This window comes from Phodopus roborovskii, unplaced genomic scaffold, assembly GCF_943737965.1.
Source record: "Phodopus roborovskii unplaced genomic scaffold, PHOROB, whole genome shotgun sequence".
Classification (NCBI taxonomy): Eukaryota; Metazoa; Chordata; class Mammalia; order Rodentia; family Cricetidae; genus Phodopus; species Phodopus roborovskii.
In genome coordinates, this window is record NW_026126418.1 from 37,967,738 (window position 1) to 37,991,984 (window position 24,247).

At 39.4% G+C, this 24,247-nt stretch overlaps 1 long non-coding RNA gene across 1 annotated transcript in view; it reads right to left on the reverse strand.

Moving 5' to 3' along the window:
- LOC127222467 (uncharacterized) overlaps window positions 1–23,541 on the reverse strand; it is a 101,905-nt gene extending 78,364 nt beyond the window's left edge. The window contains exon 1 of the long non-coding RNA XR_007834541.1: window positions 23,020–23,541. This is a non-coding gene — a long non-coding RNA (uncharacterized LOC127222467). The remainder of the gene's footprint in view (window positions 1–23,019) is intronic.
- Between the last annotated feature and the right edge of the window lie 706 nt (window positions 23,542–24,247).

Here is a 24,247-nt window from a genome sequence, read left to right on the forward strand (position 1 = left end):
CATGTTTTCATTCTCTTTTCCTCGCATGACATTTGACCCATAGCAAATACTGTTTTGCATCCTGTAAATTATATCCCCCAATGCCCATTTCCTTTCATTCCTGATAACTTTGGCACTAGCATGTGCTAAAGTCACTACTTACTATCTTTCAGCTTTCCCTTTGATGTTCTATTAAATATTCCCCACCATATGAAAGTGATCTTTTTAAATTCAGATTGAGTACTTTCCCCTGACCCCAAGGTCTTAAGGTTTTTCAGAAGTTCCTATGTCATTAGGTACGAAGGCCAACTTCTTTGTATTCTAAAGGGCCTTTCCTAGTCAGATCCTCACTTAACTACACTTAACTACCCTGTCCCATGTCTGAGCTTCTTAGACTCTGTGTTCTACATACACTGGTCTTTCTGTTCTTGGGTCCAACAAGTCGATTCTTCTCCCAGTATCTTTTCCTTGATTTCCACCTAGGATGCTCTAAACATAGAAGCAGAAGCATCTTTTTATATTTCAGTTCATAAATATCTCCCCTAGGAGCCTTTCCTAATCAGTCTACCAAATGTTCCCAGTTACTTTATTATTGAGGTATTTTATTTTCATATCATCATTTAGCATAATCATAACATACTATACTTTGAGTAGCATGGCTCTGTATTCTCTCATCAATGATAATTGTGGTGCCATGAGGTACAGACTTGATCTGCTGTAGCTATTTCCGTTCCAAGAGGGAGAAACAGCCAGAAGATACTCAACACATAGATGGTGACTTAGTTAGAGTTACCATTGCCATGGTAAAACACCATGATCACAAGCAAAATGGGGAGGAGAGAGTTTATTTTGCTTACACTTACATATCTGTTCAGCATTAAGGGATATCAGGACAGGAATTCAAACAGGATAAGAACCTGGAACCAGGAGCTGATGCAGAGGCCATGCTGCTTACTGGCTTGTTCCTAATGACTTGTTCAACCTGCTTTATTATAAAACCGAGGACCGTCAACCCAGGGAAAGGATTTACCCCAATTAAGAAAATACTCCCACAGCTAAACACTGAGTGGAACTCCTTTAATCCAGTTGCAGAGACTGAGAAGTGATGACCAAAGGGGTCAAGTCCAGGCTGGAGAAACTCACAGAAACAGCTGACCAGAACAAGGGAAAGCTCATGGATCCCAGACTGATAGCTGGGAAACCAGCATAAGACCAACCCAGACACCCTGAATGAGGGTCTCAGTTAAGAGGCCTGGGAAATCTATGATACCTCTGACAATAGAACCAGGATGTATCCCTAGTTCAAGAGCCCATTCCCCATAATGGGATAGATACTCCCCTAGCCTAGAGATGCAGGCCCTACCCCAAATGATTTGACAGACTTTGATGATCTCTCATGGAAGGCCTCATTCTCCCTAGGGAATGGATGGGGGATAACATGGGGGAATGTGCTGCGAGGCAAAGGAGGATTGGAGGGAGGGGGAAGTGGGATCAATGTGTAAAATAAGAAAAAAAGTATTAAAGATAGAAGAAAATAACCAATTTTTTGATATCCACAAGATGTCCTATCCTTACCAGAAGAAGTGGATTAGGAGGTGGGGGACAAAGGGGGATTGGGGATAGAAGAGATGGAAGGGGAAACTGGCCAGGAGGTAAAAGAAGGGAGAAAGGAAGAAAGATGGGGGGAGGAAGGAAGGAAGGAAGGAAATTGCTTTACAGACTTATCCACAGCCTGATCTTATGGAGGCATTTTCTCAATTGAAATTCCTCCTCTCAAATCACTTTAGTTTGTGTCAAGTTGCCATAAAACTATCTAGCGCAGTTGCAGCTTTTGGAGCTATGTGCTCAAGCAGTTTGACATAAATGCAAAATCCCTGACGGGTCAATCCCCTGAGTTGATGTCTGTACATAGTCCACAAATGTAAATTTAAGAGAGATATTGTAGGTGAACATAATTCCTACATGGTTTGGCAGAAATCTCAGTCCTGGGCTTTCCTGGACATGTTTTGATCATATCACCTATCTGGGCTTTAGCTTTGCTAATTTTATTTGCTCCGTGAATCAAAAGCAATACTCAGCTCTCCTGGAGAATAAAGCTTCAATCTGTATATTTATTTAAAGAAAATTTTAAAGTAATAAGTGTCTAACCCTGGGCCTTGATCAGATTAGGCAATAAAGCTCATATTGTATGTACATTTGGCTAATTTTAATCATGCAAATACACCATGGCCAATTCCAAGCAATCAAGCTGAAATCACCAGCTATAAGGTGTGCAGGAGCTCTGCATCACTACCCCATCCAGCCCTCCCATGCTGAAGTCAGCACATCTACTATGCACCAATGATGCAGCAAAATATTTCATATCTGTCTCTTCCCTTATACCACAATCCCGCAAAATCAATTTGTAGTCACATGTCAGAAATGGTGAAATACACTTAGTAACTTGACCAGGAAAATGACACGTGAAAGGAACAAAGCAAGACTTCAAACCCAGATCTCTTTCATACTGGGGAACTGCACCTTTTACTGTGTCAGGGAGGGTAATTCAAAGAGCCAAAGATACAAAATTTATTCCTATCTGTGAAGTGTATGATTCATTGGAATGAAATCCTCAAAATAGAAATTCAGAGAAGAATCTATCAAATATATGTGTATATGTATGTATACATATACATGTATGTGTATACACACACACACACACACACACACACACACACACACACATATATATATATATATATATATATATATATATATATTATGGTTTCTTCCCTTCTTTGCTTCCATTTATAAAAGTAACTATAATTTTAATGTTTTAGACATCCAGAAGTCCAGACTGAAAGAAAAAATATTCAGGAAAAATAACTGAGGGTTATTTTTCTATGATGATGGCTATAATAACTAGAGGACATTGTCCTCTGTCTGTTCTCGGTCCATAAGCACAAATTAGCATGGACAGTAATAAAGGACTAGAAAAATGTAAAAAGGAAATTTAACGTCACAGAGAGTTGGCACCAGTGGCTATAATGACATTGGTGCTTAAACAGAGTACAATAAGGAAAAAAATATTACATTATCTCCTGTTTTCAAAATACTCCCAGATTTCCTGTTTGTAGAAGGATTTCCAGTAAGAATGTTAAAGTGGGGAGGGGGCGGCATTGTGATTCAAGTTCATAGTCCCAGTGTTTTGTTGGGAAGCTGGGGTTTCTTGAGTTTCCCCACGGTTCAAGGTAACCAAAGAGAGTACTGTGTCTTCCCTTATAGAACTCACCTCCCATAGACAGAAGCAATAGCTTCAGTTGTTAATTGTTCAATAATTATAACAATATATTAGTCTTTATGCATGGAGTGATACAGTGTTACTCTTTAGGTAATAAGTCAGAGAGAAAACTGGTTCTAGTATTACCTTCAAGCTTCAAAATCTGTACAATGTCGCCATCTGCTGGCCTGTGAAGCAGGTTTCAGCATCAAAAGTGAAGTTGGCAGCAGGAAACACTATTTCATTCTGGGGGAATGAAGTCGGTTTTCACATAAAGGAAAGTGTAATGTGTCAGGAAAAGAGTACTCAGGACCCTCAGGAATCCTGCTGTTGCTGCACTTGAGACTTCAGTCATATTTGCTTTGTCCACAGACTTTTAGACTTTCTTACAAAGTGTTCATTCTCTTCAGGGAGATTATGGAATTTCCTCCTAAAATAGAAACGAAAAATTATGGAAAGCTGCCATAACCTTCCAATAAAGCTTATTGTCTAGAAACAGTGTCTAGCAGGAAGCATGATCCCACGTAGGTCTGAACCCAGTAAACATATTAGAGTTTTTGAGGTTTATACACCTCTCTATGATAAATCTCAAAAAATTATGGATAGAAGGAAAGTGTCTCAGTAAAATAGAAGCCATGCAGAGTAAATCATGTTTAGCATTATCCCAAAGGAGGAAGTAGAGAGGTTTTCATGTAACTGTCAGGTGACAAGTGCATCAGGAACTAGATCTAGATAAGTGTGTTCACTATTGCCATTCATCACTATCACCATTTATTTCCATCCAACATGAAAGAAGCAATTCAATTCAGAGCAATCGGGCAAGAGAATGAATCAAAAGCATCCTGCTTTAGAAAGGGCCAAAGGAAAAAAAATTAATGAAGCTGATTATCTTTGACAAGTAGTTTAAATGAAATTGTAAGGGGGCATGTTGGCTACTATTGGAACTTTATCAGAAATCTACAACACAATCAGTGATAACCCGTCCTGTGTAAACACAACACAAGAAAAACCATTCGAGGGTCTAAGTAACATCAATATGCCTTCCAATGTCAGTGTTTTATTTCTGTATTCAGTATCCACATCCAAGCCAAGTTTCTTACTTCCTCACATCTGAGTTATGGGACAACCTTCCTATTTTCAATATATTATACATAATGTTCACAAATTAATATCCCTTATGCCCTACCTTAGAAAAGATGATACCGACCGAAGATCCATAATTGTGTACTGTTTCAAGCAGGATTAATCTAGACTGATTATTCTGGTGCTATTCATTTATAAACTAACCACAATTGTCATTATCACTTCAGTCCTCCATAATTCTCTCATTCAATACAGTGATCTCAGTCGGTGCTACCAACTTGTATACCCGTCTGCACCTTTGGCTGTGGATATTGCCAGTACACTGTCATTCTTGAGTACCAGTCCAAGCCTGCCCAGTCATTTGAGTAGAACCTTTGGAAATTGTAACAGGAAGAAGCACAGCATGCAGCCAGGACTTACTACTCAAAAAAGCAACTCTCCATCAGAGATGAGCTACTTGAAAGGCATAGCCAAGGGGATACTTACAAATCAATGTCACTGGAAACAGACAATTCTCAGATGGCATGGAAGTGGGAAAAGCAAAACCTCTGAGTTCTGATCAAGTGAGTCATTAAGTGAAGTTATCTGAGCAAATAAAAAGTCAACCATGGCAGCCTCCAGGCTTCCCAGTCCAGTTCCGTATTGTGACAATGTGTCCTCACCAACCGCCATTATGGGATAACATACTTTGCAAGATCAGGGACATCAATGCCTTATCCATGTTGTTTTGGTTCAATGTAATATCCAGGACCTACCCAGGACCTATCCAGGACCTGCCTCAGCAGCTGTGTGCTATAGCTGCCTCTGGAACCATGGCGTCTGTATCCCTTGATTTGGGAATGAGCCAGATTGCTGCCATATACTTTGTTTGCACTGTGGTTTTACTTTAACTCAGCCTTTATGCTTTTATTTATTATTTCTACAGATGTCTGACATGCCATTTTTAGACTCTGACAGTAAAACGTTCTTCATTTGGCAATTAAATATTTTATTACACCTACCTCTGATTCTGGCACAAAAATATATGTGATTTGTTTCACTTGCCTTTTATTTACTCTCTGTGTCTTTCACATCCTGCATCCCCTTTGCAACCTCCCCCCCAAAAAAAAAAAAATAAAATAAAATCTAAGTGAAAAGAAAAAAAGAAAGAAAAACATCATCGTGGAAACTACAGTGTGAAACAGTGAGTCACACAGTTTACTTTTTCCCATATATCTTTGCTTGCAATTGTTCATTGCAAGGAGTTATTGGTGTGGTTCAAGGTCTCTGGTTTCTGCTACACCAAAGATACTGGCCCTCACTGTGGCTCCTCTTGGATATCCTGTTGTTGCCCTGTGTCCTGGAGATCCTGCAGCTTTGGGTCTGCAGAATCAAGTGATCATAAATGAGATTGATTTTGGGGTGGGTCAACTCCTAACCCTGGTTCTGAGTTTGGGTAGTTGAAGGGTTGGTAGTCCTCCGGCTCTTCCCTGCCTTAAACACCAGGGGGAGCTCTCCAGCATTGCCGCAGCTACTTCATCCTATACAGCAAGGAGCAAGAGGCAGGCCCTTTCTCCTGCTTTCATATCCTCAGGGTCAGTTCTCCCACACCTGTACCACCAGAGCCAGCTCTACTGTGTTGCCCAGGCAAGGTACAAAGGTCACTCTCCTGAGTGCCGCAGCTGATGAGGGCCAGGAGCAGCTCTCCCACTCTCATGACCTCAGGGCCAGATCTCCTACTGCCACGGGTAGCAAGGGGTGGAAGGGAAGGCAATATTCCCCTCACCCATACCACTATGTGGCAGATGAGGGGCAAGGGCCAGATCTCCCATGTTCACATTCTCAGGTGGCTCGCCCACACACCTGTCAACAGGGTCACCTCTACTATACTACCCAGGAGAGATGTAGGACCCCCTCTCCTGAGTGCTGCAGCTGATAAGGGGCGGAACCAGTTCTCCCTAGTATCGCAGCCAATGAGGAGAGGGACCAAATCTGAGCAGTCCTATCCTCTTGGCCTTCCATGTTATCAGGAGCCATGGACATCAACACAGAACAGGGTTGCAGTAGGGCCCTGCCAGCAGCCGAGACCCAGTTATCATTGTGGCCTCTGGGTGGCAAGCAAGTCACCCACCTAATCCCACTCCTAATTGCCTTCACCTCCTCATATCTGCCTCTGACCACAGGAAACGAACAATTCTATCTCTTTCTCCCATAACACACCATATATTTGCCCACCAACTACCCAGTGCCACAAGGCACCAAGCAGGCCCATGTTTTCTCTTCACCCAAGGCAGGCCCACATGGAGCATGCATGTGGGTCTCCTTCTCCTACTCAGTAATCAAAATATTCTTTTGGGTAAGAACACATTCGGGGACTGTCCTTTTTGTCCTTACCCAAATGAATAGTTGTAGAAATTTTGCTTATAAAATTATATCAAAAACACCGAGTTAACTTCAGATGTATCTCAGTTAAAATTATTCAAGGCTGGAGAGAGAGATGGCTCAGTAGATAAGAGCACCAGCTGCTCTTCCAGAGGACCCAGGTTCATTTCCCAGCATGTATTTGGTAGCTTAAAACTGTTTGTAACTCCAATTATAAGGGATCAGATGCCCTCTTCTGGCTTCCACAAGTATCAATCAAGTGTATGGTACACAGATGTGCACATATACAAAATACCAACTCACATAAAATAAAATTAAATTTGAATTAAAAAAAAAACATATAGAGTTTCAGGCCACACTAGTCTGAAGAAATGTTGGAATACCAAAGATCCAACCCACTGCTACCCCTTCTGACCCCACCACCCACCCTGCTGTTGTGCCCCGCCCCCACCCACTTCAAACAGATATCCTCTACTCAGATGCAGGCCATACCACTCAAAAGAACAACTACCAGCCATGTCAGCCAGAAGAACAGGTACAGACCACACCAGCCAGAAGAACAAAAAGGCAAACTCTGGCAGAGACTCACTGCTTGACCATAACCCACAGAGGCCACCAGAACTCCATGTAGGTGTCCACCTGAAGACCTCCTCCACTCTCTCAATGTTACCCAACACTAGACACTATTGTCAATTCCCACTCCACTACCTGTCATTGTGTCCCACCCCCAACTTGGGCATAGAATCCTTGCTAGACCAAAGCCAGGAGAAGTCCTTTGCCCCACCTCTTATGGAGAGACTCCCTGCTGAACCAGTGGTCAAACCAGATGCTAGAACTCCAGATCACAAAGACCGGAAGACAAAAGAGGAAACACAAACCAAGTAACAAAACAGCCAACCAACAAAGACAGCAACTAGACCTATAATTACCCCAAACCCAGATTCCTAGACTGCAGTGTAAGAACTCAATAAATAATAGCCAGGGTAACATGTCACACACCCCCTCCCCCAGAGGCCAGCTATCCTACTACAGCAGTTCCTGAGTATTCCAACACAACTGAAGCACAAGAAAACAACCTTGAAATCAACTTTATGAAGATGATAGGGGTTATTAAAGGGGAAATGAATAAATCCCTTAAAGAAAGCCAAGGTTGAAGGAAAATGGTGAATGAAACTGTTCAAGAACTGGAAATGAAAATAGAAACAATAAAGAAAACAAAGGCTGGGGGAATTCTGGAAAAGGAAAATCTAGGAAAACTAATAGGAACTATAGAATACAAGAGATGGAAGAGAAAATCTCAGGCATTGAAGATATGATAGAAGATATGAATACATTAATCAGAGAAAATGGTAAATACACTCCTTAGAAAGGGTAAGGCCTTCTGTGGGGAGTCAACAAAGCCTGGCACATCAAGTTGAGGTAGGACCAATTCCCTCCCCCTGCATCAAGGTTGAGCAAGGGATCCCACCATAGGGAACGGGCTCCAAAAAGCCAGCTCATGCACCAGGGATAGATCCTGGTCCCATTGCCAGGGGCCCTATAAGAAGATAAAGGCACACAACTATCAATCCCACATGCAAAGGGCCTAGTTCAGCCTCCTTCAAACTCCTTGAGGGGCAGGAGGGGGAACTGTGGTTGGCATGTAAAATGAATTTTAATTTTTTTTTAATTCCTGACATAAAACATCCAAGAAATCTGGGACACTATGGGAAAAAAATAGAACAAATCAAATAATAATAGAAATAGAAGAAGAAGGAACCCAGCTCAAAGGCCCATAAAATACTTTTAACAAAATTTGTCTGCTTCTCTTGTAAAAGATTCTTGTAAAGAATTCTGAGAAAAAACCTTAGTTTGTAAGAGCATTCCATCTCTCCCACTCTTGGCATTGGGGCCTTATCTCTTGTGTATTCTTGAGTTAAGGGGTAAAATTAAGTAAGTTACTCTTAGAATTTACCATTTCAAATATGGCTCTAACATTTTATCCAGAATCAAGGAAGATGTTTAATGTTCAATAAATCTAATAAACATAAGCAGAGCATAGCAAAGGGAAGACAAAAAATAATTGGCATTTCTTTTTTTCTGTGCACAGATCTCAACCAAAGAATTAGGAAGATTTTCTTACAGGTACAAAAGAATAAATAATAACCCTTGTTCATATTTTTTACAGGTAGAACAGAATCAATAACAGTGGCCCTTGTTTAGTACTCTTATTGAAAGCAAGGTTGTGACTCTGCCCTCATTTCAAAGGCAAAAAGGCTTCCTCAAAGAAGGAACAGATGTCATTAGGTCCTTAGGCCACACAAATCATTGAGTCATTACTACACATGTGAAGCTCAATTCCTTCACTACATGTGGTACTCATTCAGTACTAATCTCTTAGGAAGGATTTGTCTAATTTTAGTGACATTGTACACGTTGGATCAAGGGTACTAGAAAAGAAGATTGATTTGTCTACAATTTTATGGTCTTCTAAGAATTGGGTAGGAGATGAAGCCACATATACAATTTTCCTTTTTCAATTTATTTATTTGTAAGAAACAGTTAGTAAATGATAATTCTTACTATTATTTACTTTTTTCTTTATTCGCTAACACATTGTATCATTGTTTGCATGTATATATGTATGTATTTACATCATTTGTTTGCAGCTCCCAAGTGGCCAGAAGAGGGTCTGGGATCTTCTAAAATTGTTGTTACAGGGAGTTGTAAACTGCCAATGACAGTGCTGGGAAGTCAACCAGATTTTCTGCAAGAGCAAGCTCTCTTAACTGCCAAGCCAACTCTACAGTCCTCTTTCCTTCTGTAACACTACACATAGAATGAATGGAATTATATGAGACCTGATACACTGTATGAGGCATATCATAGAGTATACTAAGAAGAAAAATCAGAATAGTTAAGGAATCTAATAACTACCTTTAAAAGTTCCATGCTGCACACATAGAAAATATCTAGTATCTTACGAATATTTTCTTTGCTACAACAGCAATACTGAAAACTATAGACAAAAAATGTCAGTGAAACATCCCACATGACCCAAGATCACTGTTAAGAATTAGTGTTTTGGTTGGGGGACATTAAGACATTAAAATATAGCTTCCAGAGCCCTGCTCCGAGCCTGTTGAGGACTGGGGACTGTATGTAGTGGTCCAGTCCTGGTGGACTGGCCTTCCCAGAGTCTGCTAGCATCCTGGTTTCACTTCCAACCAAGGTAGGAGATAAGCTTGGGACTGTTTCCGGCCTGCCTTCCTGGGCCCTGCTCAGAACCTCCTGAGGCCTCCGGCCTGCGCTCCCATGGCAGAGACCTTCCAGGCAGACCGGCAGACCAACCTGTTCAGTCTGTCAGGGTCCTGGTCCTACCTCCACTCATGGAAGGAACCCGCCTTCCAGTGCCCTGCTCAGAGACTCCTCAGGACTGGGGACTGTGCACAGGGCAACCAATCCCAGCAGAGCATCCCATCCAGAATCTGCCAGACCCTTAGTCCCAGCTCCACCCACTGGACAAGGTTTTTAGACATGGAGCAAAGGATTATCAGCCTACAGTGTACACCTCCAGAAAAAGTTAGAAAATAAAGGAGGACACTAAGAGAGACATGTATGGTCCCCTAGAGAAGGGGGAAAGGACAAGATCTCTCAAGAGAATTGGTGGGGGGGAGGGAGTTAGGAGGGAAGAGGAGGAGAGAGGTGGGCAACACAGAGCAGGAAGATTGAGACAGGGAAAGAATAGAGGAGAGACAGAAAAGAGATACCATAATAGAGGGAGCCATTATAGGTTTTAAAAGAAATTTGGTACTATGGAAATGTCCAGAGATCTACAAGGATGACACCAACTAACAATCTAACCAATAGTAGAGACGCTACCTTAAATGTCCTTCCCTAATAATGAGATTGATGACTACCTTTCATGCCATCCTAGAGCCTTCATCTTGTAACTGATGAAAACAGAAGCAGACACCCACAGATAAACACTGAGCCCAACTCTTGAAATCCAGTTGCAGATAGGGAGGAGTAATGAGCAAAGGGGTAAAGACCAGGCTGGAGAAACCCACAGAAACTGCTGAACTGACCAAGAGGAAACTCATGGACTCTAGTCTGATATTTGGGAAACAAGCAAAGGACTGATCCAGATTCTCAGAATGTGGTGTTAGTTGGGAGGACTGAGCAGTCTATGGGGCCTCTGCTAGTGGATCAGTATTTATCCCTAGTGTATGAATGGACTTAGACACATGGAGGAGGACCTGGACCCTGCTCCAAATGATGTAACAGACTTTGAAGACTCCCCATGGAAGGCCTCACCCTCCTTGGGGAGCAGAAAGGGGATGAGATATAGGGGTTGGTGAGGGGAACAAGGGAGGACAGGAGGGTGTGGGAACTGGGATTGACATGTAAAAGTTAATTAAAAAACATTAAAGTCTAATTTTAAGCATATCCAGGATGTGATAATTTTGGAGTAAAAGACACATTGTAATGTTTATAACACCGTCTTCAGTAGTTATTAAACCAATATGGAAGATAGTCATTTTACTGAATATCTGTGGAGTACATTCTACCACAGGAAAAAATATTGAGGATTTATTTGTGTACATATTTTATTTATAAGTGTGGGGGGTTGAGGGTGTGTATGTGTGTGTGCCTGTGTGATCCAGAGATGTAGGATAGAACCAAACATAACTGGAGGGGGAAAAATGTCAATGTAGGTGCCTAACGATATTCTTCTATACTCATGGATTGGTGGGTAGTTCAGTTGTCATCAGAAAGACTTCTCCAGCAATTGTTGGAAACAGATGCAGACCCACAGCCAAACATTAGGAGCAGCATGGGAAATCACGCAGAAGGAGACAAAGGATCGTAGGAGCCATGGGGATCAAGGACATTACAAGAAAACCCACAGAATCTACTAACCTGGCCTCATAGGGGCTCACAGAGACTGAACCAACAACCGGGGACCCTTCATGGGACTGACCTAGGCACTGTGCTTATGTGCTATGGTTGTGTAGCTTGGTCCTCTTATGGGACTCCTAACAGTGGGAGCAAGTGCTGTTCTTATTTTAGTTAGTATAATTGACTAACTTTAAATATTAAAGAGTAATGCTAGACAAGAGAACATTCAAAACTGCTTTGAGCAATAAAGACTGAATCTCCTATATTCTCAAAAACTTAAAGATATCACATATACATTTTCCCAGTCAAATGGGGAAGTGGACTAAAAGCCTTTGCTCTTTCATTAATCACTATGTAAAGAAAGATTCAATTTATTCTGAGGGAATTAAAAATGTATAAAAATATGGGGGATTACATCACAACAAAATGTGTATGTACTATTAGCTCTACTGTTATTTATTTATGTGTAGCTAGAATTTCATGCCCATATAGGAACAGGCTTGTGAATGTGACTGAAAGAGTGTCACAGTTAGAAGACACTGTACAAACGTGGAGCCCATCCTGTCTTCTGTGTAGGAGTTGTCAGAAAGCCCTCAAATATTCTGTGGATGAAGATGAATCAGCAAGGCTCAGACAACTGTCTGAGTAAGTTTACATTTAGAAATCACCTCCCTAAATCACTTCAGATCAATCCACAAATTGGGGATTCAAGAAGAGATGCTACCAGTGCGAGAGGAAATTCATAGCTCACTTATAAGGCATCAACCAGCCCTTCATATTTGACCTTCCGCGGGAGACAGTGTTTGCTCTTCCAGCTCCAAGTAAGAGTGTTGAATGCCTGACTATCATTCACTGAAGGTCAGTTAGGTCAAATGTGATTGCACTGTGAAACACTTCTGCACTGCCCTGTGATCAATCTATTATTACTCATACTTTGATATTCTTTGCAAGCCATGCCAGGATCAAAAAGGAAGCATCCTTTTAGAGTATTCTTTATCTCATTAAATTTCCTTAGGAAGTTGGTTTGGGTATTAAGTTCTAACTAGGCTCCAAGCTGATCTGCAGACCTAGGAAACTTCCCTTGCTGCCTGAAGTGGGAAATGATTTGAATTGTGTGGCTCACATTCATAATGAGCATGTTTGTTTAAAGGATTAAAATGGAAGAAGATTGTATTTAAAAAGTTAGAACTTGAGAGGATTAAAATACATTTAACTTTAGTCTCACTTTTTTTTTTCTTTTTGCATGATTACATACATTTATAGACAGGAAATATATCCAAAGTTATATGAAAGATATTTAATGGTAAATGCAAGATTAATTTAAAGTTGGAATGTGTACTCCCATTCCACATTACCTACTTCCATAATTTCTTGATAAATAATAAATATCAGCCTAAACACTAGCAATCAATCAATACGTACTAAGTGCAAATGTCAAGTCATTTCAAGGACATGGTGTAAACCCTACTAAGACTAAATTCTCATAATTTTCTTGGATCAATGACATTGTTTAGTTCTGAAATATCATACATAAATCATTTCCTTAATGAACTTTGTCTTTTAACCTTCACTCAAAATACAAATAAGATGTCAAATAAGATACATCAACAGAAATTAATAGGCAATAGAACCTTATGAATTCTCCTAGAGAATGTTTTCATGATGGGAACTTGGCAGCTGTCCTTGTGATTAATCATAATAATGCACAAACCCTTAGCTCTGCATAAACTGTCCTATTCTTTCTTTTTTTTCTTAGAATATTCCTTTTCTCCAAAGAAGATTAACTCCATCCTCTTGTATAATATCTCTGCCTCCATTTCTCTGTCCAAATTTCATTTTCCCAAGATCCCTTAGACCACCATAAATGAAGCAATCTCATTCTTCATTCAAGTCCAATTATTTTGGTCTTCTAGTCCTCAGTCTTTAATGTACAATGTTGATACTGTCCACGCTTTATATAAACTATTCTTAAATGATTAAATCATAGGCTTCTAGAAGATAAAAGAGGCAGTGGATAGTTAATAGATCTTCTTTGCTGCTAGGTAGGGAAGATGTACATTAGACACCTATATCAGTCAAGAACATCAGAAACAAAAACACTTGAAAATATAATCACTGGATTATTGTTTAGAATGTATAATGAAAGTGGTATTCCTCAGTGAATAAGGATAATCCAAACTTTCTAATTTTCATGGAACAGATATTTGAATATATAAAAGGGTTTATCATACAATTCAAGTAGAAAATTTTAATGTACTTGGATCTGATGGTTTACCTGGTGAGACACAGACTTCTTTTGGATCATTAGAGATGAAAATTCCCATTTTTGTAAGAGGACATCAAGAGGGGTAGAAGTGAACACTATGAGATGCCTGTAGCATTCCCATCAAATAAATTTGCCCACTAAGCTTATAACATCTATGCCAGAAAGGCATTACTGTTCCCACAATCTTGTAAAATTTGCCTTGATATTAAGCAAACAAGATTACAGACAAAATGCAGCCAACCTGTAGTATCCACTATAAATAATAGTTTTCAATTCTTTGTTTTATAAAATAAGCAGTTATGGGGGCAGACAGATGGCTCAGTGGTTAAGGTCATCAGCTACTCTTCCAGAGGACCCAAATCCTATGTCTAATACCTACATGGCAATCCACAACCTTGGACTCCACAACATGACTCTAATTCCAGAGAATACATCACCTGCTTCTGGTCTCTGAGGGCATGCATGCATGCATGGAGTATATAAACATACACATAGGCAAAACACCCATACATACAAAAAAAGAATTGAAAAACATAAAGTCATATGTTTACAAAGAAGTTACAGGATTGATGGACACCACAGTCAGTAAGATACTTGCTTTACATGAGAACATGAGTTCAAGTCCCAGAACCTGCAAAACAAAAGATAGGCATGGTGGTACATGCTTGTAAATCTGGTGCTTGGAAAGTGGAGACACACAGATATTTGGAGTTCCACAGGCCAGTCAGATTAGCATGCTTGATGAGCTACAGACCAATGAGATATGACATCTCAGGAAACAAGAATTCCACCCAAAGAAGGAAATCCAAGGTTAATTTCTGGCCTCCACACACATATACATTCATGTACATACACCCACACCCACATACATCTGCACATATGCAAACACATGCACACATATGTGGTGACATATTGTTTATAATCTAATAAAACTTGCCTGGAGATCAGAATGCAAAACTAGCTACAGCCATAGAGGTCAGGCAGTGGTGGTACACACCTTTAATTCAAGAAACCACACTAGTTAACCATAGAAACTGGGCAGTGGTGGTACATGATCGCAGTATGAGAGAGGTATATAAGACAGGATCAGGATCTCAGAGCAGGCAATTAGTCTCTAGCCACTGTGTGGACAGAATCACCCCAGGCTTGGTAGAGGTAAAAGCTCTCTGGTGGCTTGGCTGTTTTGCTTTTTTGATCTTCAGCTTGAACCCCAATATATGTCACTAGGTTTTTATTACTTGTGTTACACACATACACATACAAAATTATGTAGTTTAATGCTTTTGGACATTCAAGGACATTGTGTTTTAATATTATTTATTATATAAAATACTTTACTGGGGCTCAGAGATTATACATAAATTCACTGTTGTCTTACATTTAAAGATTGGCTTACATCACTTAAGGAGGATTAAATATTTTAATGTATTTTCAAAACAGTAAAAGAAATTTTTCATCTTTTTGTTATTTTCCTTATTAAACACATTTGACAATAACAAAACCAGTTTCTTCTCTCTCTGGGTACTATTATTGGTTGATATGTAATGTACATTGCCACTGAAACTAGAGGCGATTTTATCATACATAATTAAGTATGCTGACAGACTAGTTCCTTGTAGGTGCAAAATTGTTCACATTTGGAATCTTATTGCCAGTCTTACAGAAAGAGAAATGCTTTTAAATCTGAAGATATTTGCAGCTGTTCGTGTAGTTGGAAAATCACTTCTAAGATTGCCATGCCTGAAATAAAAGGCATCTTGGGACTAATTGTTGCTCACAATAATGTCAGAGCATCACTTTGCAAAAATATCATCACCATTTTACGAGTCTGACCCCACCACTGAAATTATGACCATCAATCAAAATTCCAAGTTGGGGGCTGAGCTCTCCCAGAGTCTGTTCAGTATTTTCTAGTAGAATTGGGTAGTCTCCACACAGGTTTTCAGCTCAGGTCCATGTAACTCTACTACAGGTTAGTAGAATACTACCACATGACAAGACAGAGAAAAACACAGAGTTCCATGAAGGATGCCATCTGGAGTCTAATCTCATGAAGACATGGAATCAACTTAGTAAGCACTTTACAAATGTCCGACTGATGGTAACGACCCAGGTTTCAAAGAGGCAGATAAATGAGTGGTTTGTAAAGAATCAAATATATTCAAACGAATACATGTTATGAGTAGCTCTTGTCACTGCCCAATAGTCTCACCATCTTTTGTTTTTCTCATTTATAAAAGGGTGAAAAGTTGCAAGAGGATGCAGAAAGAATCTAAGAGCCAGAAAGGATGGAGGACACCAAAAATACAAGGCCCTCTAAATCAACAGGATCAAAGAACATATGAACCCACAGAGAATCAAGCAGCAGCAACAGCACAGGGCCTCACAGGTCTGCACCAGGTCTTCTGTGTGTATATTTTGGCTACGGAATAATCCTCTTGTACACTGTAAAGATATGTTAATCAAATTTATTTAATAAAATGCTGATTGGCCAGCAGCCAGGCAGGAAGTATAGGTGGAGCAACCAATCTAAGGATGACTGGGGAGAAGAAGGGCGAAGTTAGGAATTGCCAACAGGTGCAGAAAGAGCAAGATGGGCATGCCATGTTGAAAAAAAAAAGGTATCAAGCTTTGTGGCAAAGCATAAATAGAAATATGGGTTAATTGGTGTTGTAATAGCTAGTTGGTAACAATCCTGAGCTATTGGCTGAACATTTATAATTAATATATGCCTCTGTATGGTAATTTGGGAAGCAGCTGTCAGATATTTGGGATGAGGTGGTCAGAAAAGAAATGCCTGATTACCTATCATTGTTTCCACCTTTGTATCTTTATGGGATTCCTAGGTGTGCAGAGAGTGGACCCATGTTTATATGCCTTCTCTTAAACTATTTTCCTTCTGTCAGTTTGTCTTGTCTAACTTCAAGGTGATAGTTTGTTCCCTTAAGACGCTAGTGCCCCCAAACAACAGGAAACAGTCTAGAGAACATGACACCTACATTTCCAAGAGGTGGAGTGAGTGGGTCTTAGTTGTTTGATGAGTTGAGGATGTTTGTCATCATTTGGGTTGGGGAATTTGTTATAAATTGTTACTTGTCATGGTCAGTGAGAAAGCTAAACAAAGGAGATTAGATTCAGGGATCTCTTTCTGAAAGGAAAAGGGAGATTATAGTATAGAAATGATGGTATAAAGGGTAGATTGTTGAGTCTACTTGTGAACAACCACTGATCTAAAATATTTTACATTGTTATTTTATGTTGATACAAATTTAAGGCTATTGTCTGCTATATTGTATATATTTAAAAGGTAATGCAAAGTTTTACTCATTGAAAATAGTAAATACAGGCTAACAATCAAACTTATAGTCTTGTTAGGTACATTTCCAAGATCACAGAGAGATATATTTTAGATAGCTAGGTGATCTTCAAATACTTCAAAAACCCATAGAATATGGCATTGAAAATGTTTTCATAGCATAAGGTATTACATGATAGTGAAACATGTCTGCTCCTGGTAGCACCAATCTACTTCATAAAAGGGTGATGGGCATCGAAGTACCTCCATATGAAGTTGCTTTCTTTGAGGCACAAGCTAGATATGTGGGAAAGAAACTACCCTTGCCTTGACTGCAGACACTCTGCTGTCCAAATTGGACAAGTAAGACATAAAAGAAAGTGGCTGCTGAAATTGTCAAGACAGGATAGGACAATCCTTCAAAAGTTTTTCTTCACAGAAAAGTCTGTCAGATATTCTGGGCCTGTAGGCTAAAGATGGATTCCCCAACATTACAGAGGAACTTTGGTTCTGTCCAAGCAGCCAGATGTTTGTTATTTCTATAGTTTTGAAAGTTGCTTGCTTTGCACTTATGGTTAACTCGGGTAATATTATATCCTTCTTAGGTCTCTGGTGGTATTGAAGACAAGACAGTTAATTGTTACAGTTTTCCTTGTTACAAAATTCAGAAAAGAAACTCACAAGAGATATAAAATGTGTAAGGTCATGTAAGGAATATGATTTTTCTGCCCGCCGCTGGTCTTGTCCCGCCGCCGCGCCAGCCCCAAATAACGCACAGACTCTGTATTTGATATTATGCTGTTGGCCAGTTACTTGTTTCTATTCAGCTAGCTCTGTCTTAATTATTAACTCATTTCTATGTATTTCCACGTGGTCTTACCAGCGAGAGGCGGCTGGCGGTTCTGCCTTCTCCAGACTCTCCATCTTGACACCTCCTTACCACTTCCACTTTCCTCCTTGTCTCCTGGTCCCACCTGTCTTGCTTTCCTATTGGCCAACAGTGCTTTGTTCTTTAAACCAGTATGAGAAACATATATACATAATGGCATCTCCCATCAAGGTTGAGAGACAGAAAAGCTTAAATCGTTTATCTAAAAAAAATGTTTTGAGGTCTAAAAAAGATAGTCTGAAGATAGTAACATAATATGATAGAAAATGGTTTAAATATAAAACTTCAAATTCATGGAGATAAGATAAATAATACAGTGTTTGCTCCAAATATACCAAATACAAATGGACCGGACATTATGAATGCAATTCTTACCTATTAATTATTCTTATTGTTTATAGTTTTATTGTTCAAGTTAAAACCTTTACTTTTTATTTAGACAAGACAAGAATGGGGAAATGTTGTGGACTACTAATCTACACTGAATAAAGAAATGTCACCCTGATTTGTTTTAATAAAGAGCTTAATAGTCAATAGCTAGGCAAGAAAAGAGTAGGCAAGACTTTTAGGGACAGAGAAGACTCAGAGAGGTAAAAAGTTGGGGTCACCAGCCAAATGGAGATGAAGCAGGATGGGGTATACAGAGTAAAAGTAACCAAGCCACATAAATTAAACCAAGCCACATAGATTAAAATATATGTGTTAATTTAAGTTATAAAAATTAGTTAGGAGCAAGCCTAAGCTAAGGATGAGCTTTCATTATAAGTTAATAAGTCTCTGTTGTGACTTAGAGGCTGGTAGTCCAAGAAAGCCTGCTATAATCTATCTTGACTAAAAGGAAAAATATAAATAAATAAATAAAAATACAAATAAAAAACAAATAAAATATGTAAAACACCAGTCACTACATAGAAGATTTTCAAGATTTTTGCTATATCAAATATATTTAAATATTTTTTGCGATCCAGATGTGTCTACAAAAGAAACTTTAGTTATTCACTCCAACGGCACTGAGTTTTCATTTCCTTGATTCTCCTCATAAAGATTTTGTTGGCCAAGTTTTACAGTGGACTAGGTATGTGCCCTTGGACAGACAAGTCACCCAATTTCTGCAGTTCTCCAAATGAGAAATTGGTGGGTGGGGCTGGAAAAGAGATCAAGCAAAAAGAAGGAAGAAGACTATCCTGTCAGGTGACACAGTCTTCACTGAGTTTGCACCCCAGGGGGTGCTGGTCTTTAGCAGAAAGGGCCATGGCTGGTTTGCAGCTCCCAATGCTTACAGATCTCCACATCAAAATGCCACTGACTATACCTGGACACCTGGATTTCAATGAGGAAGAGGCTGTTGCAATATGCAATTGCTTTTTAAGAGATTATTTCAAGATGATTGTGATTTTGCATTAGAAGTCAACTATCTTCTCCATAAAAATTGTTTTTTATACAAGTTAAGATATATCATTTTTGACATTCATTTTGACATTCTAGTCTAGCTGAAACCCGCATAAATATGTAAAGCAAGGTTTTTGAGTAGATGCCCCTTCTCATTCCAGTGTGTTAAGAGGTAGAATGACTTTTGGAAAACAGCAATATAAAATGGTTAGAAAGTAGGAAGATATTTATGGATCAGCCAGGAAAACCTCATGGTTTTAAGTCCAGTTGATTTTAATAGGTAAATAGGGAGACTGGAAATGATGAAAAATAGTTTAGTAGGACCAGCTTTTCTAAATTTGTGAGGCTAAATTTTACTTATTACAGAGATCCTGAGAGTTAAAGTTTAATTCAGAATCCATTTTGTTTTTGTTTTGTTTTTGTATGTGTGTTTGGGATATTTTTTATAAAGAAGTCTTTGAGCAACTTTATTTGAAAGTCTCAGTTATAAAATGAGATGCTTCAGGGCCGGAGAGATGGCTCAACAGTTAAGATCACATATTGCTCTTTCAGAGGATCCCAGTTCAAGTAGAAGTACCCACATTTAAGGGCTGAGAACTAAATATCTATAATCCCAATTCTAGGAAGTCTGACATCTTCTGCCTCTGTGGTCACCTGTACTCACATGGATGTCTACCCCCTACCATACACATACACACAATTAAAAATAAAATCTTTTGTTTTTTCCATAAGAAGTCTCTCCTCACTTTTGAAATGTAAACAAGATTAAACTGTCTAGCCATGCTAAATGTGTTACAATTTTACCATCAATCAAAACTATAAGGTAAGTAGAATGTGTAGGGGAGTGTGCTGGTTAACCTTGGCTGTCAGCTTGCAGGAAGACAGACAGCTAGGTGTGTGCCTGACAGGGACTGTGCTAACTAAGATTTGAAGACCCATCCTAAATGTGGGTGCTTCCATGAGCTGGGACCCTGTGCAGAATAAACAGGAGAAATCCAGCTGATCAGGGCTAGTCATACTAGTCATAGTGCTTTACTTCCTGACTCGGGACATCATGTGACCAGCCGCCAGAAGTTAACTCTTGCAGTTCTTTTTTGTCAGGTGCCTGGTCACAGCAATGACAGAAGTAGCTAATATATGGAAGAATACCACATTGACTTTTTAAAACATAATCCAAGGTTTATTGGGATGTAGCAATGGCATACCGAATACCAGTTATTCTGGACACTCCTGTAGAAGGCATTTTTCACAGTTAAGCACCAGGAGATACAATTCAGTCTGAGAATGGTCCTCTGCAAATGCTCTTAAAGAAACAGTTGAGCTGTTGGTACCTAATACCTAGCGTTTCCCAATATCTTTTATAGACATATTTAGGCAAGATGCCAGTGTCGAGGCAGCCATGCTGAGGCCATGAGGCAACAAATAGGAAGATGAAGGCCCAGAATGCAGCTCATTGGTACAGGATTCTTTAACACATGCACAGCTGAGTTTGATGCCAAACACCACAAAACCAAACCAAAACAAACAGGAAGATGAAAGCCATGGGCTAAAAATGGTCAAGAGGAAGAAAACTGAGCTCATGGTAGTAAGGATTAGGGGCTTCCTGGACTGACTCTGAAGTCCTCTCTCCAGATGATTGCATCACAATGGAAAACCATAGCTCCTGTAATTAGGCAGATGAATACCATGTTATATCTGAGGTGTGGTCAAACGTATGCTGCCTCCATCTAATAGGAGTACCTTTCCTTTAAACACTGCAAGAACAAGTATTACAACTAAACAAGTATTACAGAAGAGTTCATTTGCATAGTCAAGTATTAAATTGACATATCAATGAATAGTTTTATAGACAGTTTAATATTATTCTCCAAAGAACCCTACCAAACCACAGTACATGAAGCTCCATGTACATTAAACCACTGTGAACCTTATTCATCCTATTATTTATTCATTCAATGAGGGCCAGTAAGCACTGTCCTAGTGACAGAGACATGAGGGTGAAAATCACAGTCCCTGGCTACAAGAGGTTTAGTGTTTTTCAAAAGATGTAAGACACATGGGGGAGGGCCTAGGCCCTGCTCCAAACGATATAACAGACTTTGAAGATCACCCATAGAAGACCTCACCCTCCCTGAGGAGCAGAAAGGGGATGGGATGGGGCTTAGGGGGGGGCAGGGAGGAAGGGAGGGTGAGAACTGGAATTGACAGTTAAAACAAGCTTGTTTCACTTTTAAATTTAAAAAAAACTATAAAACAAAAAGATGTAAGACAAAACTTTTTAAAATGACATGTATTTTCCTGACCCTTGCTCCCTATGCTGTTTATTCCCTGGTTGGTCATCAACGCTTCAAAGTACGGAGAAGCCTATTACATAATCCACATCAACACAGTTTTATTACTTAATATTCAGAATACAACTTTAGACTTTGAAAATGTAACTCAATATTATGCCAATATGTTCTTTATTGTTCTAAGGCAGGGGTGGGGATCAGAAAATGTCTCGTTCGATCTGCTACAGAATTTGTTTTCCCAAAATCTAGACTATTGTAAGAAAAAGCAAGTAGTATTTAGTGACATTATAGTTTGTCTTAGAAAAAAAATAAATCTCTGTAAATCCAGCCCATGTTCTAGTATCCAACAAACAAACATGTTTTATTATACTATGGTAGCAAAATTCCAGGTGAATTTGAGGAAAATCATGTTCTATTCACCTCTTCTGTATCAGCTTGGACACATCTACTGTCTTCTAACAGCAATTCCCTTACTCATTAGGAGATAGGAGGAATTAGATCCCTGTGTTCTTTCCTAGACCTACATTCTCTCATTTCCTCACTCTGGTCTTAATGTGGTAAATTAGCAGCAAACGCCTAGCTAAGAACAGAACACTGTGGTTATTTTTAAGTAGCACTTGGCTGCTTCTCTATTTCAGTTGCCTCAGAAACTAGAAAGCTTAATCTACATTCCATGTAAAACCATGATTTCACATATAATTAAATAATATGATGTCATCAGATGCTGATATGATATCATCATACTCAGAATCAGGATGGAAGACTGGATTTACTGTTTGTCGGTCGGTAGGATGTAACATATATTAGATACACTTGGTACCTCATTGGTAATTAGGTAGTGTATGTATTTCTTTAATCTTCTGTTTAAAATACTCTCTTGGGTATCAAGAAGTGAGTCTAAAAAAGATCATCTAAAAAAAATAAGAACAAAAATGATAAAATAAAACAAGAAATCCCTTGATGCATTCATAGAAATTGCTTTCAAAGTCTTAAAAAAATGATTCACTATATGCAAAATGCTATGAGAAAATTCATAACCTGTTTTTCAGTATAGACAGTAAAATTAATTATGCAATCTGACATTTGTCTGCGAACCACAGACATGTGTACCTGTTCTCTGGTGAACATCAGCAGTTACAATTAACTAAACAGTTTAACCCAGCACAGTATCAATTTGACCTAGAAGAGTAATTCTACTATCATCTTGCTTACAAAAAAAATGTGTTTAAAGTATAAGAGCACTTTACAAATCTTTAGGTTATTACTCTGCAAAACAACCTACATCACCAACCCTTATTTCATATCTCTGTATCCCTCTTTACTCACCACAATGAGTTAAAGGCAGACGAAAGCTCTCAGCAGCATCCTCTGCGTTATCACACTGCTTTGCAGTCCCTTTCACTCCAGATGCGATGGTTCAGAAGTTCACAGAAGGCAATTCCTCCTCTCGGGTTGACTGCACACTCCAAGAGAGGTACCTCTCACTTGCTGGAAGATTTAGCTTTCATGCCTCTGGCCATTGTTTTTCCCACCCACAAAATGCGACCTATTCATAACTCTCCTTCCAAAACATTTCAAAAAAGAAAAGCAAGACAGGGTTCATGATTTCCATGCAAAATCCTAGCCTGCCCGCCTGCTTGCTGCTGCCAATACTCCTTATTCTTGCTGGTGATGACATCGTACAAGCTCCCCAGCACTGATGCTTCATTATGTAAGTCTGTCTAGGTCAAGTGTAGGAGAGTCACTACTGGCCTGTGGAAACTAATGGAACTGTTTCTTCAGATTAACACTTCAGGGGCTATGGAGGCTACAGGAAGCTGAGCTTTAACTACATACATCTTTTGGGGTAAATATATATATTTTTTGCATGATTCAGTGATCTTTTTTTTTTTTTTTTTTTTTTTTTTTTTTAATTCTTTGGTCCTGGCAGGTTCCTGTCAGCCAGGCTGAGAGGTGAAGATAGGCATTACTAAGAGGCTTCAGTTCTCTCAGCATGCTTAAATAAGTACTGGACGTCTTGCATTGATCCTAGCATTAAGACATCAGTAAAATGTCATAAATTGAAATTTGCTAATCAAGCAAGTATTCTATGGTGTTGATTTGATGTTTAAACCTAATATGATCTGTTTATTCTGAGGCATTGCAGGGGAACATTGTTAGATATTGCTATGAGCTCAAAAAAGATTTACTGCAGGTCTTAGCTGCCGTGTTGCCCTTGTCTCTAACTGTGAATTCTCTTGTCTTAGAAATGAGCTCTATGTATGCTGCACTTGCCTTCTGTCATGCCTGTTTGTGACAAGCATGGAGCTTGAGTAACCTGGTGCTTAGGGGACTTCCGGAGATAATAAATCCTGCCTACTTAGTCTCAAGATGAATACTGCAACAGTATGAGTGTCATTTGATACTAGCACTGAATGAAGCTGGGTTAACTGCCTTGGGTCAGAAGGGGCTGTGCTTAGGGGATCTGGAGGGACAAGCACTGGTGAACAGTTTATTCATCTAAGAATATAAGTGAAAACAGAATAGCACTGATTATGTTTCAGATTCTCTTACA